This window comes from Triturus cristatus, chromosome 2_2 (assembly GCF_964204655.1).
Source record: "Triturus cristatus chromosome 2_2, aTriCri1.1, whole genome shotgun sequence".
NCBI classification, from domain to species: Eukaryota; Metazoa; Chordata; class Amphibia; order Caudata; family Salamandridae; genus Triturus; species Triturus cristatus.
In genome coordinates this window covers 283,546,580-283,565,656 of record NC_140582.1, presented here as the reverse complement: position 1 = coordinate 283,565,656, position 19,077 = coordinate 283,546,580, and the positions used below count along the sequence as shown (strand labels likewise).

Below are 19,077 nucleotides of genomic sequence, written 5' to 3'. Positions count from 1 at the left end.
GTGCATATAGGGAAGTATAGATGTTCTATTCCTAACTCCACATCTGTGTATATTGAAGGTATATGTACTACATAGGTACATGTATGTAGAGTTAAGTATAAAAAATCTAGACTTGTTTACCTGTCAATATTTTATTTTTGATACCTTGTCCTTGATATTCTGTCCCATCGATATTGTTGATTCAATATTCAGGGGGCACAACGGACTTGGGGGCTCATTACGATGGCGGAACAATCGCCACCACCGGGCTGGCGGTGACAATCGTTCTGCCATCACATTGAGATTTACCCCCCGCCATATTAAGATGGTGGTGAGTATCGCGGTGGATGCAAAGTCCGTCCGCAGCTTTTCTGCTGGTGGCAATTGCGCCGATTGCCTGGCGAGCAGAGCAGGGCCACTAATATGGTGGCGGTGCCTAGAAGGCACCGTCCGCCATATTAGGATGTGTGTGGCCAGGTGCCTTTCCATGGCAGTGATACTGCCATAGAAAGGCTGACAGGGATTGGGTTTGGGGCCCGTTGTAGGCCCCCCTTGTTGGGGGGTGTCACTGAACTGGGGGGTACCCATGGTACCCCCCTACATTTCCATGCACAAGGTGGCAGGCACCAAGTGGTGCCTGCCACGTTGTGCATGGGTATGCACAACATGCGTTTTTCAGCAAGCAGCACCATCTGCAATGTTAAAACACTGGATGCTGCCGCCACCGTGGCTGTCGCATCGTGATACAGGTGGGCGGTCCCGTTACCGCTAGGATCCACCCGCCATCCTTATGACCCCCTAAGTTTCTTGTCCCAGTCCAACACTGGTCTTTCACACTGATGAACATCATATTGCAATACGACCAGAGGGGCCCCCAGATTTTCATGCTAAGGGATGTTTTTACATGTTTCACTTCAGTCTGGGTTGCTTGGAGTGGTTTAACCATACATCTTCGTATATGAGATAGACAAAACATTCTGTCAAAAGAGGAAAGAGCAGAATCCAAAGCAGTCCATTCCACCAATTTATCAGCATAATATTCTGCATTTTAATTTGTAAATTATTCTCCTTTCTAGCCTGGTTTAGGACGAGTCTGTGGCTGGTGGAGGACATTTCAGCCAAACTGATTTCTCTAATTGCCAACCAAAAAGATTTCCAGGATTTCTGAATTGACTGAAACACGTTTTGGTGGTTGGGGTACAAAAGAGCCATTTTGAGTAGGCATGTGCCAAATTTTAATTACACTAGGGTCGGTGGCATAATTTTGGTAATTTTGCGTAACAATACTGTGATTATTCCACATCATGTAATTTTAGGGAGACATATTAACACAAGATGTACTGTTCGGGTAATTTTTTTATCATGAGCTACATTTCATTTACATTGTTAACCTGAGTAAACCTTTCGGTTAATTTTTGAGCGCAAAACTACAAATGTGAAAGTGAACGGTAGTGTTTTGACTGCAATTGGTAGTTCCTTTAATGTGAGCGCTCAACAAACATTTCAGGTAGATTCTTTCATAAACTGCAAATCCAAATGCGAGCTACAGTGTTTTGAACACGAGCAGCCAGAATTCAACTCATGATTACATTTCCAAGTTGAATTTTTACCGTTCAGGTAATTTTTTCAATGAAAGATGCATTTTGCATAGTTATGCATAATTTCACACAATTGTTTGGCAATTTTGCAGAGTTGCACTCACCAAAACTACGTGGGTTATGCCCACCCCTAATTTTGAGTCCCATGCTTGCAGGGACAATGTATAGGGCTGACCAACATACCAATTGGTAGAGCGAATGCAGCTCTCTTTAGCCTGGCCATATTTTATTTTCTGCTCCCTGCTCACGGGTACTTTATGCCACTAATTTCCGGAAAGTTTTCTTTATTTATTAGCCTGTCTGCTTAAATTCAGCATGGAGAAAAAACATTTTTGTCTGTGGGCGTGGCTTAAAAAAGAAACAAAAAGGCAATGCAGCAGGAGTTTGAGACATTTACAGGCACACAAAAAAGTTTCAATATCTCTGTTTACTTTATGTTTTTCGGAGTTCTGTTGAATCTCTTAAATAAATCTATTTATAAATTACATACAATCGTAAGGAACAAAAAAGCATATCAATTTAAAATAAATATTCGAAAATATATACGTCTATTTCAGAAAATATTGATGGAATAGTTCCTCTAACTGAAACAAGACTTTTTATTGGAAATTATACATAGGTCCACTGGAATTATGGGACAGGGAGCCCAAAATTATGCTGAAGGGTTGCCTAAATCATGCCACAAGAAAAGGCAAATTATTTGGTCCATTGTGCTACATTATTTGATAGTATTACTTCATTATTTGTAATTTTGAAACATAGTAATAGTCTATGGGCACAGATTTCACCTCATTAGTACCAGTTTAACAACCAAATACAGAGATAAGCACCTTAAAGGCGACCAGTGAACCTCTGTGAAGGGCCCTTGCTGCCCGTGAACACATGTGGCAATGTTTTAGTAAGTTTTGATCCATTTGAGCTAGAAACAGTTTTATTTTCTTAAACTCTGCAAATTATGAAGCAGGAGATGAACTATGCGGAAATTGCGGAAAATATCTGTAAAAATTTCAAGAAAGCCACAGATTTGCATAATTCCGGCGGCCTTAATTAAACGAAAATGTGATGAGGCAACAGCTTCTAAAACATTTTGGCCTATTCACAAAGGTAAACTTAGACGTGTGGTCTAAACTTAGACCAAATGTCTAAGTTTATGTCTTTGGGAATTCACAAAGGGCATTTACGAATTCTTTGTTTATGTCTGCAGTGGGAACGAGTGCGAAAAGCCCTTTGTGAATTCCAAAAGTCATACACGTAGATGTTTGATCTAGGTTTATTTTATATTTGTGAATTGGGCCCTAGGTTAATAGTTATGTAAAATAAAGACAGGATCCCCCCATGGATCTTGACACACAATTTGACCTTGACAGATTAATAGAGTAATCACATTAACTCGGGTTTATGCCCCACTTGATGACGTATTTTGACTTCCACAATGTGGCATGAGAATTTCCCGCTCAGAAGAAAGCCCGCATTTTTTTTTATGGGACTTGCAATAGCCATGTGCATGACCAAAACACAAACACCAATTTTGGCGGTTCAGAGATGTGTCTAGTCACCACAAACAGTAGTTTCTGGACTAAACTGAGATGCTACAATGCCTGTTTGACACTATATGGTGGTATTCGGCAGCCTAAAGTTACAGGTGTAGTTTACCTTTGCAAAAGCGGACAGGTCTGGTGCTAGAGGCTACCTAACTCCAGTCTGTGCACCGAATAAACAGGAGGCAGCTTAAATCATACTCGTGTATCGCTTTAAGTTGATGTAAGTGGATTGCCTAATTGTCATGATACTGAAAGAGAAACTGCTTCATAAATATGCAAGTTGCTTGTACAAAGTTTGGGCACCTAAACTGAATGAATACAACTCCACATAAAATCAACAAAGGCATATAAGGCAATAGCTTAGACACAGTTGACTGGCATGGAGGAATTAGAGAGAGGCATTCTCTACAGTCATAGGGCCTAATCCATAAGGGTAAACCTACACTTTTATGTAAATTTACATTTTTTTTGGTATCCATAAATTACGATTTAATAGTAATTTTATAACTGGGGTGTCTCCGCACTCGGGGTGAAGAAGTCCACACATAAAAAGACAGGCCTGTCCTATCTTTTTAAATGTGGCGTTCTCTGACCTGAATGTTGTAGGTGGTGGGTGCTGACACTTATTTTTGAACACCACGGGGCGTATTATGGAATGGTTTGCACCCGGCGCATACAAATGTGCTCTGTGCGTTTATTTATGCGCTGTATTATGTCGCTGCAATAATAGGAAACCGTTTGTGCGACCACACACACTGGAATGTTGCAGCCAAAAAAAGGATTTACACCAGCGCTAATACAATATGCGCACAGACGCAAACGCACATAAACACAGAGCGCAAAGCCTTCGCCAACATCGCGGCACATTACAAACCAATCCTCCATAAAGCCAAGGGGCGCATACTCCGGCGTACAGTGACTACTAGCACCGGCGCAGTCACGTGTAATACGGGCCGAGGGTGTATTTTTCATCATCAGAGGGACCAAGATCAAGACAGAAAAGAGAGCAAGAAAGAGAAATGGAAAAATTAATACAGGGAAAAGTGAGAAAGATGGGATGATAAGGAACCTGCAAGGGTGAGACAAAGAGGCAGGAAGTGCAGGACTGGGGCATGAGGCTGAATCACTACGAGGCAGCCTTGGTGTTCAGCTAACCTGGCATTTTGCAGTCCCAGGAATGGGCTGCTCAGAAAATCTTTGGTCCTCTGCACTTATGTCTCTCAAATTCTGCACTAAGGTCTGTCATGAAAAAGCAGATGTTTGTGTCTGTCCCTCACCTGTCAAGAATCTTGAGTCGATCATGCTGCTGGATTTTCTTTTAGTAATCTGGGCTTGATATCTATATAAAAGAAAGGAAAACAGAACATTACAAAAGAGATCATCACTGCTATTGAAAATGCACTGTGCTTATGTTTCATCCCACACTACAGAACTGTGCCATTGGCAATGGCCTACATGTGTCACACTGGCTCATCCAATCGTGAACAAATGCCTATAAATGTGAGAGGACCTCCCTCCTGTGACAATGGGCCCACTCGTCATCATAAGCTGTACATAAGGAACAGGGGCGTAACCTGGTCAGTAAGATTGGGGGAGGGGTGAGCTTCAGATTTTCCACCAATCACATAGGCATCTCTTGGTAAAGTACATTATATGCAAAGCAGGACACGAGGGGATGCAAGGAGCAGAGGGAAGAGAGAGGAGTATGCATTGTTCGGAGTACCTAAAACACCCATTTTTTTAAACATACCAACATTTGTAAGGTCTCTCTCTCTCTCTCTCTCTCTCTCTCTCTCTCTCTCTCTCTCTCTCTCTCTCTCTCATTCTTTGTGGTTATGGCAAACTCCCAGGTGATCTGCGACACATGCCTCACTATGGGGCATATTATCAAGAAACAGCCTTAAAATTATCGCCGCTTTAGCGGCAGAAAACTGCCGCCAAAGCGGCGATAATGGGCTTGATAATATGCCCTTGAGAATTCCCATAGAGCCCATGTTCTGGAAATCTCTGCGGCATATTATCAAGCCCATTATCGCCGCTTTAGCGGCAGTTTTCTGCTGCTAAAGCGGCGATAATTTTAACGCCGTGCTTGATAATATGCCCCTATATTCGACTGAAAGCACATGAACCCAACTATTTACTATATATTATATTTTTTAGGGGGGTATAACACCCGAAACATAAGCTACGCCCCCAATAAGAAAACCCACATTGAAGGGGGATAACAGGATTGTGGATCACGTCAATTTTGTTTAAGTGGATTTTGAGTAAACACATTCAGAAATGTGAAAACGGAACAATGTGCTAGTCATCACTCTTGATCGCAGTAAATGTTTCTTAATATGAGCTACATAGTTAAATTAGTGTCAGTTAGTTAATGTCCGCTAAATGGTTAAATCAGTGCAAGTTAGTTAAATTTGTGTGAGGTAAATATTTACACTGTTCAGTAGCAGAGACCCCGCATGGAGCACATATTCCAATGCATTATTCAGGACATGCCACTCGTCCCAGGAGACTGCATTAGGACGCTGCAATGATACAAAATTTGAGCTTATTTTCCCTAACACTCCATTTTATATGTTTCACTTTTGCAAAGGCAGACTATTTATAAGTGAAGGGTACACCGTGGGAGACACTGTGTTCCAGGGTTGGATTGGGATCAAAAATCAGCCCAGGCACACCCAAAAAGGTGACCCACATTTGCATATTACCTTTTTGCAAAACACTCCTTCAGCGAAGTTTTATGAAAAGAAAGGGGGTGGGGGCATGTTTTATTAACTTCACTTAGATAAAAAAAAAATGCACAGATTAGTTCACACTGCTGAGCCACACATGAATGCAAGTGAGATCACTTCTGCTCAGGGCCCCTGCCCCCGCTTAATCAGCATACAATAATGGGCCAGCCGAGCGACAGAAAAGGAGTGCCTGAGTGGCGTTCCTCTAGAAAGGCCACTCAGGCACCCACTGGGTCGCTGGCAACATCCTAACAGCACAGACAGCCCCCAGGCTGCCCCAAAAAGCAGCCCACAGCTGGGACTCGGCTACCGACCCTTCGGCCATTTCCTGAGTGCCCGTGTTACCAATCCGACCCTGCTGTGTTCTGAGGAGAAAAGACGTAACGCAGGACTTGCAGACTGTCCATGTGGCACAGGAAGGCCTTACTCTTCCGGCACCACATTCAGCTTAAAGCCTGTGAATATCTGTGAGATGTGTGAGTACCAGGGGACTCTCACCACATTTTCGGGGTGGGGGCATCATTTTGCATTACCTCACCACTGAGGGACCCTCACAGCTTTCATACTGTAGCTCAGTGGGCCTTCGGACTAAATATTCGCAGCACATGGTCAAGTGGGAAGCTGGGAGGATAATGTAGGCATTAAAGAGGGCAGTTTCCTCTGCGTCACAGATGGCTGAGTGGAGCTTGCAGTGGAGACAGCGGTCGTGCCTCATTTAAGGCACAGTCCATGACTGAGATGCCGTTATTGGTCATGCTGATGCACTACTATTTACAAGGGAGTCGTAAACAGGAGGCAGCGCCAGAATTAAGACCAGGGAAAACATGGTCTTACCCTGGTGCAATGAGGAGAAATGTTTCATTTCTCCTTGTGTTTGCTGTTTTCATGTGTGCTGTGTTGTGCAGAACACATGAAAACAGCAAAAGGCCAATGATTGTTTATATACAGGAAGGTCGCCCTCCCTGCACATAAAAAATCATTTTTGGGAAATACCGTTTTGCAACTTCTGTGTGTGCTGCATTAAGCAGCACATATAGAAATTACAAAACGGCATTTCAAGATTGTTTATGTGCAGGAAGGAGGATCTTCCTGCACATAAACAATCTTCCCCTGCGCGCAGAAACCCTTGTACTATGGAAGAAGGGTGCCTGCATTGGCTCTAGGCTGCTAAGTGTAGTGCCAGCACAGGGAGAAACGCAGGGCTACACCATGTTCTTGTAAATATGGTGCAGCCCTGCATTTCTGAATAGGTAGAGTGAGGTGTTAAGCCAGGAAGGCTAACGCCTCACTCCGCCACTTCCCTTGTGAATATGATTCATTATGTCCTGAAAGCAGCAGTTTGACATCTATCAGAGATGGATAAACTGATTTCACAGGACCAAGCACACTTCCATGAAAGCATGAGAACTGATGTTTAATTTATTGATTAGACTACCCCATATTGATAGGTGCCCCCAGACTTTCCAATTAAGTCATTTAGGGAATGTTCAATGCAAGAAAATGCCCTCTACTTTGTTATTACTGTTCAGAGAAGGCACTATTAAAGGCCATAACTAGTGCATGATAAAATATGTATCTGTATACATTGTTTAGATTAATATAGCATTATTGCCCACTCTATAGCAACATTGACGTCCTTTACGGGGGTATCCCGAAGGTGGCACATTCTCAACACCTCCACCTCATAATTAAGATTTTGATCATTCTTCACCTCTTGTGAACCCATTTAGTGTCACAATTACTCAGGTCAAAATATTACATGTCCTGATGATGATCCAGATTATTCAGAAAAGGATCGAAATGTCGTCGAAAATATACAAAACTCAGATTGCATTGATTCATTGTATATCTTATGGGCCATATCACTCCAAATGCAATTGTGACACAAACAATGTAGTATCTTGTCACAAGTTTGACCCTTTTGCCTGAGTTCTTCCCTCATTTCATTCATATCACTTTGTTCACAGAGCACTGAAGTACTTAGTTTTGACATTTTTATTCATGATGGATTGTTACATATTACAAACTTTGTTTTGATTTGCATGTTCTTTCGTATTTGTATTACCATTACTACCTAACAACCACTGTTTTTTTTTTTTAGGTCCAAAAATGCTTTATTTAAAAGTGTTGTATTGCTGGCAGTTTAACCAACACTTTATTTAAAGGTGCAGTTGAGCGGACAGTAATGGCTATTCCAGAAAGGTAGCAATGCTTTATTACTCATAATAATTTCAGATGGATTACTGGCTACTGAAGTCAGTGATGGGATTAGCTATTTTGACCTGAAATTCTTATCTTTAAGTGTGGTGATGGTGACCTGATGTAAAGTGATACCCCCTGTATGTTTTTTTTAAATGTATTTTTTATTAGTATTAACATTCATTATAACAAACATTTTCAGTTTTTGTTTTTGTTTGTTGTTTCCTTCCTTTTTTCTCTTCTCCTGTTCCCTCTTTTATCCTGAGTGATATCAATTTTAAATTAAAATACAGGGGCAGATTTATGAGCCCCTTGCGCCACTTTTGCGTCACTTTTCCCATGTTAAAAGTGACGCAAAAGTGGCGCAAGGGGCTCATAAATCTGCCCCACAGTGTTTAATGAACTTAAGAGCTCTTTGAAACCCCCTCCCCCTCTCTTAACTAACCGGCGTCGCTCAATGATATCCTATCTCCAACTCGGTCCCAATTTGTTATGTGGCTGTTACTTCTCTGTTCTGACTATGGTCAGGTGCTTCATTGTCCTCCCCCGGGGTAGTTGGGGCCTGTGACATTACCTCTCCTACTTCTTGTATCTCTTGTATCATTGCCCCCCACACCAGCAGGACCTCCAGAAGCCTATCATCCCGTCTTTTTTTTCTCATATGGGTTTCTTCAACCATTGCCCATTCTTTAAGATCCTTCTTCCATTTGTCCAACTGCGGGCCCTGAGGGGAAAACCAGTGGATCGCTATTCTTCTCTTGGCTACCGTAAGACCCAGTATCAGGAACCGTCTGGTAGTTTTACGTTTGGGATTCTTGGGGATCATACCAAGAAGGCAAGTGTGTAGCTCTAGGGTTATTGCCCAACCCGTGATTCTGTCCAGTTGTTCTAGGATCTCTACCCAAAATCTGTGTATTACTGGGCACTGCCAAACCACATGGATAATGCCAGCTGGAGCGTGCTGGCAACAGGGGCATTTGGAGTCTCTGGTTGGATTAATGGCATGTAGCCGGGAAACATCATTTACAACGCGGGGATTACATCGCGATGGCATTACATCGCGGTTTTTACAACGCAAGTCGTTACAACGACTTGCACTAGATGGCGCTCTAGGACAAGGAATAGTATAATTTACTATCCAACACCTTCCCTACTGAACGTAGACTGGAGTTGGAATAGTAAATTATACTACTCCTAAGTCCTATTCCTTGTCCTAGAGCGCCATCTAGCGCAAGTTGTTGTAACGATTTGCGTTGTCAAAACCGCAATGTAGTGTACCGCGATGTAAATGTATGCGTTGTAACGTCATACATCCAACTTTCCGAACATTTTCATGGATCTTCCCCCACTCTGTTGTTGAGATCAGATGTGCGCTGAGCGCTTGCCATTTTTCCTCAGTTTTCAGGGGCTTAACCGTTTTATCTTCTTTGAGCGCCCTCCGTAAATGAGAGACAAGTTTTCGCACACCCGCCATTGCAATCAAAATGACCAATGTTCGTGTAGGGTCAGGGGCTTCCGGGAACATCAACCAAAGGCAGCGAGCCGTGTCCCCTATTTTAGCATATTGTAAAAATTGACCCGTCCCTAGTGCAAACGTAGTGACTGCGTCTTGGTAGGTAATGAACCTATTCTCTGAGTAGAGATCAGCAAGCATTAGACAGCCCCCCCTCTTTCCACCTTCCAACAGACATATCCTGTTCTATTTGAGAGAACTGGGTCATACTCCAGATATCTGCCTCCGGTGCATAAGGTACCTTTTTGATCAGTCGTCTATGTGTTCTGTCCCATATGGTGCCCATGAGTCTGATCAACGGGGGGTTTTCCTCACCTTGAGTCTTAGTCGTCCAGAGCAACGTCCCCAGCCGGCCCCTAGCATAGGAGCCCTCTAACAGGGCACACTCCCAGGATGGATCTGTGCAAGCCACACTATTGCATGCTTCAGTTGGGATGCTAGATAGTAGAGCTCTAGGTTGGGAACTTCAAGGCCCCCTTTACCCTATTGTCGTTTCATCACTTTCAAGCTTACCCTGCACCTCTTTCCATTCCATAAGCTGGAGAAGAAGTCTGTCCAAGTCTCGGAATATCCTATGTGGTATTTCATAAAAAGATCCCTGGATTGTGTATAAACACCTGGGTAGGACCACCATTTTAATCAAGGCGATTTTCCCCATCAGGGAAAATTTGAGGGTGTTTCAGAATTTTATACTCCTCTGGAGGCCCCTTATTACCCAGCCCATATTGTGCTCATAGAAGGTATCTTTTTCCCTGGTCCCTAGGTATCTCACGGGATTCAGTTCCCACGGGAGTCCTAACTCCAAAGCCTGCGATTCAACCCCCACCTGTGCTATTGGAAACAGTTGCGATTTCTGTTTATTAATACATAAACCCGAAGCTTCCCCAAACCTCCCCAATGTGTTAAGCAATATTGGCACCGATCGGGACAGGTGGCGCAGGTAGACTAAGGCGTCAACTGCATACAGAGACATGATATGTTCAGTGTAGCCTATTTTGATGCCATGGTCCTGTAGTTCCATCCGGAGAGAACATGCCAGTGGCTCCATTGCGAGGGCAAACAACAGGGGGGACAGTGGACACCCTTTTCTCGTGCCCCTATGTAGTGATATCGCCACTGATACAAACCGTCCCATGCGGACTCTCGCCTTGGGTTGCGTATAGAGTAGTCTGACCCAGGCCACAAACTCCGTTCCTAGTCCCATTTTTAGGAGGACTTGCCAGAGGTATTCCCAGCGGACTAATCAAACGCCTGTTCGATGTCCAAAAGCGCTAACGTGCTCTCTGCCGCGCTGTCCCCAAGAGTCTGCATTACATGTGCAAGGCGACGAATATTCCTGAGTGTATTCCTACCGGGTATAAACCCCGATTGATCCTCATGCACCAACTGGGGGAGATATGGGAGCAACCTATTTGCTAGCACCTGACTGATAAGTTTAAGATCAATATTCAGCATAGAGATGGGTCTGTAGGAGCTCGGTAGTGTCGGTCTTTCCCGTGATTTCGGAATCATCACTATCAATGCTTCCTGCATTGAACCGGGTAATACGCCGGACTCCTTCGCTTCCTCAACCACTTCCAGCAATCTGGGAGCCAACAGCCCTGCATATGCCTTGTTGAATTTGGCCGTTAGGCCATCAATGTCTGGGGATTTAGCCGTTTTCAGATGGGATATAGCCGCTTTTATTTCCACTTCCCTAATAGGGGCTCCCAGTAGGTCCTGGGCCTCAGAGTCCAGGCTAGGCAATTCTACGTCGGCTAGGAATTCCGATAAGGAGTGCGTGGTGGTGGACTTCCGGGCATCAGTGTATATCTGAGTTAAATGGATAGCAAATGTCTTATTAATTTCGTGTTGTGTATAGACCATTTCCTGCCCGTCAGTTTTAACTGCCGGGATCGGTCGGGGTTGTGTCTCCATAGCAATTAGCCGTGCAAGGAGGCGGACGGCCTTATCGCCCTCTGCATACCATCTGCTCCTACTTCTATTTCTATGCTATTTATCTAGTGTATCCCAAAGCTCCCCTACCTTTTGTCTTTGTGCTGTCCATTTGGAAGGACCTTCCACAGCAGTGGGGAGTGCATTTTCCAGAACAGCCAATTGTTGTTCCTGGTTTTGCAGATCTTGGTCCAGGACCATTTTAACCCCGGTTTCAGTGGACATACGTGCCCCCCGTATGACCACCTTCATGGCATCCCATTCTATACCGTTAGCACTAGCGGTGTTCAAATTAACATCGAAGTACCCCTGTAGCTCCTTACCAATTGCGTCCTTATAAACTGGGTCAGTGAGTGCCTCTGTATTAATTCTCCATAGCGGGACTCTAGTTCTCGGCCTACCCAGAGTGTACACTATAAGTAACGGGGAATGATCTGATAAGTATTGGGCCAGATACTGTGCCTCCTCAATTCTGTTCGCCATTCCTGCCTGTACAAAAAAATAGTCCAGTCTGCTATATGTGTTTGTTGGGGGCGTGTGACAGGAGTATACTTTTCATCAGGGATTGCGATGGCACCATACATCCACTACTAGCAACCACTGTTGTTACATAATAATAATACATTTTCAAATTATGGTCAGAGAAATATTCATGAAACAACTCGTACCAGTAATGCTATGGTGAATGTTACACTAAAGTAACTGTAAATCATAGAGGAAATTGATTTATTCAAAACCTTTAGAAAAAACAAGAAAAGAATATATATATATATATATATATATATATATATATATATATATATATATGTGCACCCTAAATCAGGCATATTTGTGGTACTATTAGTAGTAGTAGTTAGCATACAACATTTTGTGACTTGTAGAAGGTTGGACATAAGTATACCATAATAGCACCAAGTAAATGGTTTGCACTTCCACAAATTCGAATAACCATTGCAATCAATAACCTAGTAGGGACTTTTAGAATTAATACCCTTAAAAAAAGATGATACACAGTTGTCATTTGATTGTGCAGGGTCTTTCTTTTCTATCTACATTTGAAACACAGTGGTGATTTCTGTTAATTGAAATGGTGAACATTAAGTAGTCTACACAAAGAATAAATAGAATGAGCAGAGATTTAGCAAATACAAAAACATGGATGACTAACATACAGTACAATCGCTTTAATGTAATAAGTTTGGCTAGGGTGTAAGTAGCCATGCAGCTAAATTTAGGTTGATTTCCACATGCCCTCTAAAGTTTTTAGGTTGTTCGAACTATGGTTCAGTGGTTTTTCATTTTTTATTCCTAAGGGTATTTGAGTATTGAACAAAATCAAAGACCCTCCACTTTCAAGGCGTCTATATAAGATAATTTCCAACATTTATCTACAGGAAAAGTATGGACCAACATGTCACCAGCATCTCAACCGACTCAAGTAAATGTATGGAAGGAATTGTATTAGGATGAGGACATAGTCATCAATGATTGAAAGGTCTTAACAATAACTGTTAGGGAAATGCCTAAACGCTTTCAAGAAATTCTTATACTACGTCTGGTAGCAGGTATAAAGATGTTTCATTCTTTAAAAAATTCATACATTTTTGGAGTTTACCTCATTAAAAATGTGTGCTTTTACTACCCTGTTATTTGGGTAGTAGAGGCAATGACGCTTGTTTTTAAGCTCAGGGCAGGACCACGAAGGGCATTGTGGAATTTCATTTCTATTGCAATGCTTATGGTGCTCCTTACTCTATGTTGTTAGAGGTACACACTAGAAACATCAAAGAAAGATGACTTTGTGTGTTTGTAGTGGAAGTAATAGCAAAGCATTGTAAACATCAAACTCTATCTTCCTTGTATACTTGGAGTATGACCATGGGTGCTATCAAGATTGCAGAAAGACTGCTTTGTGTGCCAAAAACACAAATAAAAAGCTCCTACTCATGATATCACAGACTGTAGCATGTAGTTGTACTACGTTTCACACACTTGAATGAGCATTAGTATTATTGAAGAAGGAATACCTTCTTTGTTATAAGCTTACTGCTCTGTGAGAGCCTGCACTTCCTCAGAGTCTTTGCTAATTTATAGCTCAAGCTCACTGGTTGCGTAAGACATACTGTGTGATTACCATTAACATACAGGGGCTTGCTGTTTGCTCATTGCGTACAATTGGTTGGTTACTGTCACTAGTATTCACCTACTTCTTATTTGATGGATTTCCATATTCCAGCTTGTCATTCTTGTATTTGTCCCTTCCATGGAGCATGGCCTCTTTAATATCACTCTGATAGTGACAGACTGGCTTCTATACTTCCAATGCCTATTTTTAGGGAACTACTTTTCGTTTAAGCACTCCATGAGAGTGCATGTGTTTTCTAGCTGTCTCCCTAATCTGCTTTTCTAGTCCCTCTCCACATTGCTCATTTGTTCATGTGCTCCCCTCGCCTACCGTACTCGTGTTGCTCTCTGTCACCCATGTATCTACCAGCACTCCACTTTGCCATCTTTTCCTCATGATTTTGCCCTATTTTGTCTTCCTTACGTTACTTCTTCACCCACCTGTTGTGTAGCTTCCTTAACCCCCTTCCCAGCCTGCTCCTGTAACTCGTTCATGTTTTAATTTTTTCTAAAAAAGCGCTGCATTTAAAAAACCATTTGCATTACTGTTTTTATTTACTAATCCATCTCGGATCTGTAAATAAAAAGAAAAAGTGCCTGTGTTGCATACTTGTTGAACACATGCAATCAACTACAAAATGAAGTGACGGTCACATCATCACGTATTTTTCTAATCCATGCTGCCACGCAGCCACGATGCAATTCAGTGTCGTTAAAAACATTGACAACACCAATAGGTCTCTTAGGCTACACCTACTGGCTTTACCAATGCCTGCTACAAAAGCACCAACAGTTCACAACAAGGACCTGCCCACCATTGCAAGACTTGAAATGATTTTAAATAAGCCACATTTTGGCTGGGCCCTAAGATCCACCTTCAATCAAGTTCATGGCAGGATTTGAGAACCGAAAGCAACCCACGAATATTTGTGAATGTCATAGTTTTCTAGGTAAAGAAGGAAAACATTTATGAGTCAACTTCTTGCAATTTTAACCAGTCCCAGGTACAAAAACAAAGGTGATGTTTTAGCTTGGGTTAAAAATCGACTGTTGAAAACATAACTTGAGAGGTTCGGTAAGGGGAAAAACATTTATGCGGAATGCCTGACAACAGGAAAAGTAACGGGCAATGGGTATAACATGTATAATTAACATGTGTTGCCATGAAAATATATGGAAAGTGTTATACAAATTAGGGCAATATTAGGCCCCAGGTGAAAACAGCTTTGGGCCAGCATAATTAGAGTGATTTCAGTCAGTTTGTGTTACTCTTGTTATGGGAAATTACACCATTACGCCACATTGTGTAATTACACTCCATTCACAGTAAAAGTTTACCATGAATGTAATGTTTGTGGTAAACATTTAGGGCCGTATTGCGATGTTGGTTGGATGCAACCCCCTGACCATAGGTGGGCGGTTCCGTCAGCAGAATTTGGATGCAACCGCCCTATGGTTGGTCGTAAACATCCATTTTACAATTGTAGCTTGTGAGGCGGGTGGAAAAGATCCGCAGCACAAGCTACAATTGTAGAATGGATGTTTTTAAACATCAATCAATCAGGCATGTGTGAAGCGTGACTACTCACCCGTAAGGGTCTCAAGGCGCTGGGGGTGGAGGGGTTGCAGGTTCCAGTCCATCAAGGAGGGGGTCTGTTGAAATGCCAGGTTTTGAGATTTCTTGCAAAGATGGGGAGCGATATTGCTGTCTGAGGTGGAGCGGAAGGGCGTTCCAGGTTCTGGCCACGAGGAAGGAGAAGGAGCGGCCTCCCGATCTGTTCTTTCTGGTGCTGGGGACCACGGCATAGGAAAGCTGGGCTGATCGCAGGGACCTTTGGGGTGCGTGGAATTTGAGTCGGCTGTTCAGGTATTCTTGTCCGGTGTCATGGAGGGCCTTGTGTGCGTGGGTGAGCATCTTGAAAGAGACTCTAGCCACGATGGAGAACCAGTGGAGTGTGTGCAGGTGCTGGGAGATGTGGCAGTGTCTTGGCAGGTTGAGGATCAATCTTGCGGCGGCATTCTGGATGTTCTGTAGCTTGCGGGTGAGGTTTTTGTTTATTCCGGCGTAGAGTGCGTTGCCTTAGTCGAGTCTGCTGGTGACAAGGGTGTGAGTGACAGTCTTTCTGTGTTTGAGGGGGATCCATTTGAAGGTCTTACATATGAGGCGGAAGGTGTGGAAGCAGGAGGACGAGACGGAGTTGATCTGGGAGTCCATTTTGAGCTCGGAGTCCAGGATGATTCCCATGTTGCATGCTTGGTCGGTGAGGGTGGGCGGGCTTCCGAGCGGGGGGCCACCAGGTGTCGTTCCAGGCATCGGGGTTTGTGCCCATGATGAGTACTTGTGTTTTGTTGGTGTTTAGTTGTAGGCAGCTGTTTTTCATCCATTTGGCGACGGCTTCTATGCCTTCTCGAAAGTTGTGTCTGGCGGTGTTGGGTTTGTTGGATAGAGAGAGGATGAGTTGGGTGTTGTCTGCGTATGACACAATGTGGAGTCCGTAGGTTCTGACGATGGAGGCGAGCGAAGCCATGTAGATGTTGAAGAGCGTAGGGCTGAGGGAGGACCCCTGGGGGACTCAACAGGTGGTTGGTGTAGGGTCCGAGAGGAAAAGGGGAGTCTGACCCATTGCGTTCTGCCAGAGAGGAAAGAGCGGATACAGTCGAGGGCCTTGTCCTGGATCCCTGCGTCGTGGAGTCTGCGTATTAGGGTGCGGTGAGAGACTGTGTCGAACACCGCTGAGTGGTTGAGGAGGATGAGGGCTACTGTTTCTCTTTTGTCCAGTGGGGTGTGGATGCCGTCTGTTGTGGCAAGGAGGATGGTTTCCGTACTGTGTTTTTTTCTGAAACCGGATTGGGAGGAGTCGAGGATGTTGTGCTCTTCGATGAATGTGGCGAGTTGGCTGTTAAATGGCTTTCTCAATGACTTTCACCTGGAATGGGAGCAGGGAGATGGGTCTTTAGTTTTTGAGGTCGGTGGGGTCCGCCGAGGGTTTCTTCAGGAGGGGGTTGACCTCGGCGTGTTTCCAGTCATCGGGGAACGAGGCGGTTGCCAGGGAGCGGTTGATAGTATGGTGGAGCATGGGTGCGATGGTGTCAGCGGCTCTGTTGAAGATGTGGTGGGGGCAGGGGTCCGTGGGGGCCCCGGAGTGGATTAACTTCATTGTCTTCAGTGTGTCTTCGGTGGTGAGGGCTGTCCAGCTGTCAATCACTGGCTTGAGGGTGTTGGGGTGGTTGGTGAGAGCTCAGTGTGTTGGTTGTCTTCGTCCTATCACTGCATCCTATGGCAGGCACCAAGCGGTGCATGCCACATGGTGCAGGGATGTTTCGGGGGCACCATAAGTGCCCCCCCAGGCCCTATAGCGGAGGGCCAGGGGGTAGGGGGTCTTGCTAGGCAGCCCCCAAAGTCACTTTCCACCTGCCTTTTCATGTCAGGCAGACCGCCATTAAAGGACAGGTGGAAAGCAACTTCATAATCCTGACGGTGGAGCCATGGCTGGCTCTGCCATCATTATGGGATTATGAGTCCTTCCTACGCTCCAATAAATCCCCCGACTGCCGGTTTTGTAATATGCCAGTCGGAGCGAAACCATCGATGTCGGGCACAAAACCTCTGACTACCTGTTGGATAGCTTTCCGCCCGACATCCGCTTTGGATGGAAGGATGCATTTCGCGCTAAAATGCCGCACCAAAATACAATTTTAAATTCTGCATGTTTAAGCATAATTTTGCGTACATCTGCCGAAATTTCACGTCATTTCGCAAAAGCAAATTACACGCACATCTAGGCAAAATGCAGTTTTCCAAGAAAGTCTAGGTGCAAAGAAATGGGAGCTCCAGCGACGGGGCGCCTATGAAAGGCACTGTGGCGCCTAAACATTGGCTGCATTGAAAGAGAAGACAGCAAGTTCTAGAAATGGCTGTCGTGAGTCCACAGTTACCTCTGAAGTTTTTTTATGAGATGCCCCTCCTTGGGAGTGGAGAGATGTGCAGCGAGAGGCTCGAGGCAGAAGATGTTGTCTCAGCGGAAGGATAGATTCTCCACAATGCACCTAAATGAGATGTGAGACGGTCTCCAGTAAGGCAGAATTTCACAGATGAACCAAACAGAGCAAGCCCGGGGGAAATGAGATGAAGAGAGAATATGCATGATCTCATCGCTGGGAAAGAGGTCAATGAATATGCAAGTAGCAAAAAGCACAGGGAAAGAACATGGTTATAAACTAAATGACAGACAAGGTAATGGCCCGGGATTCTTCCTCCCGATATAAGAAGATTATAACAAAAATACATGTTTTGAAAATAGGAAGCACAGGGATCAAAGACCCGTAGTTCTAAAGAATAAGGTTCAACAAATTAGTCTCGGCAGAAATTGCAGGGTTTGAAAAAAACACAGAAGTATCTTATCACTGGAAAACTTGAACTGCAACAAATTCAAGCCGACATTTATGTGACCGCGGTTAAAGCTCTACCTAGGACTTAAATTGATGTACTTGTGCACCAACATTACCAGATTACCTACATTGCAATGGTGCTGTTCAATTTTACGTTTCACTGATGCAAAAAAAGGTACTTGCGTTAACTCGGCCAGAAAAAAATATAGGGGCATATTATCAAGACAGGCGATAAAATTATCGCCACTTTAACGGCAGAAAACTGCAGCTAAAACAGCGATAATGGGCTCGATAATATGCTCTATGGAATTCCAATTGAAGCCCATGTTAGATGTGAAGGACATTTTATCGCCTGTCTTGATAATATGCCCCATATTTTGCACTGCTTTTGACGGTCCAGCTGTCCCAGGAAACATTGGTGTAAAATTACACCATTGAAATGTATGCAATCCAGGATGAATCGTGCATAAGTACTGATGTAATCACTGCTGCACGGCAAGGGGAATTGTATTGAACGACAATAAAAGAGCAATTGACATGTCTTGATTCAGGAGAGAAAAATACTCAATGACCTTCATTTTAATTAAAGTTATGTGGAAAGCAACAGTATTGTAATTGCATTTCTATCAAGTCCATGAATTTTTTACACATTTTCATTTTTTTCATGAGAATATTTCATCAGAAAACCTCTTGTCCCGAACTCAGCCATGCAACACAATTTCACTTTGTAGATCCTCTTGTTTGGCCAGTCTGAGAGTCGGCACTTAACACAATAGACCTTTAGATGACTATGGCTCCATTCTGGAGTCTAGGGAAGAGGTGTGGCGCCACAGCCAGGGTGACTGCCTCTGGAATCTGGGGATCACAGTTCGATCCCCGGCGGCAGATTAGCCCAGCACCATGTGACTCTGGGCAATAGCTTGCTTAATCTTCCCGATGGCCCCCAGCGCCTAGAGACCCTTACCGATCATTGTTCGTGCTTTACAAATGTGGATTATTATTAAGTCTCGCGGGAGGCCATCCAACAGCTCGTTGGTAGCGTTCCACCCGACATCTGAGGTCTG

The 19,077-nt window shown here is 43.9% G+C and overlaps 1 protein-coding gene across 1 annotated transcript in view; it reads right to left on the bottom strand.

Moving 5' to 3' along the window:
* Positions 1–19,077, bottom strand: part of LINGO2 (leucine rich repeat and Ig domain containing 2) — a 3,888,832-nt gene that overhangs the window by 1,471,798 nt on the left and 2,397,957 nt on the right. The window contains exon 9 of the mRNA XM_085641323.1: positions 4,396–4,457. The gene's annotated coding sequence lies outside the window, so the exon portion shown is untranslated. The remainder of the gene's footprint in view (positions 1–4,395; positions 4,458–19,077) is intronic.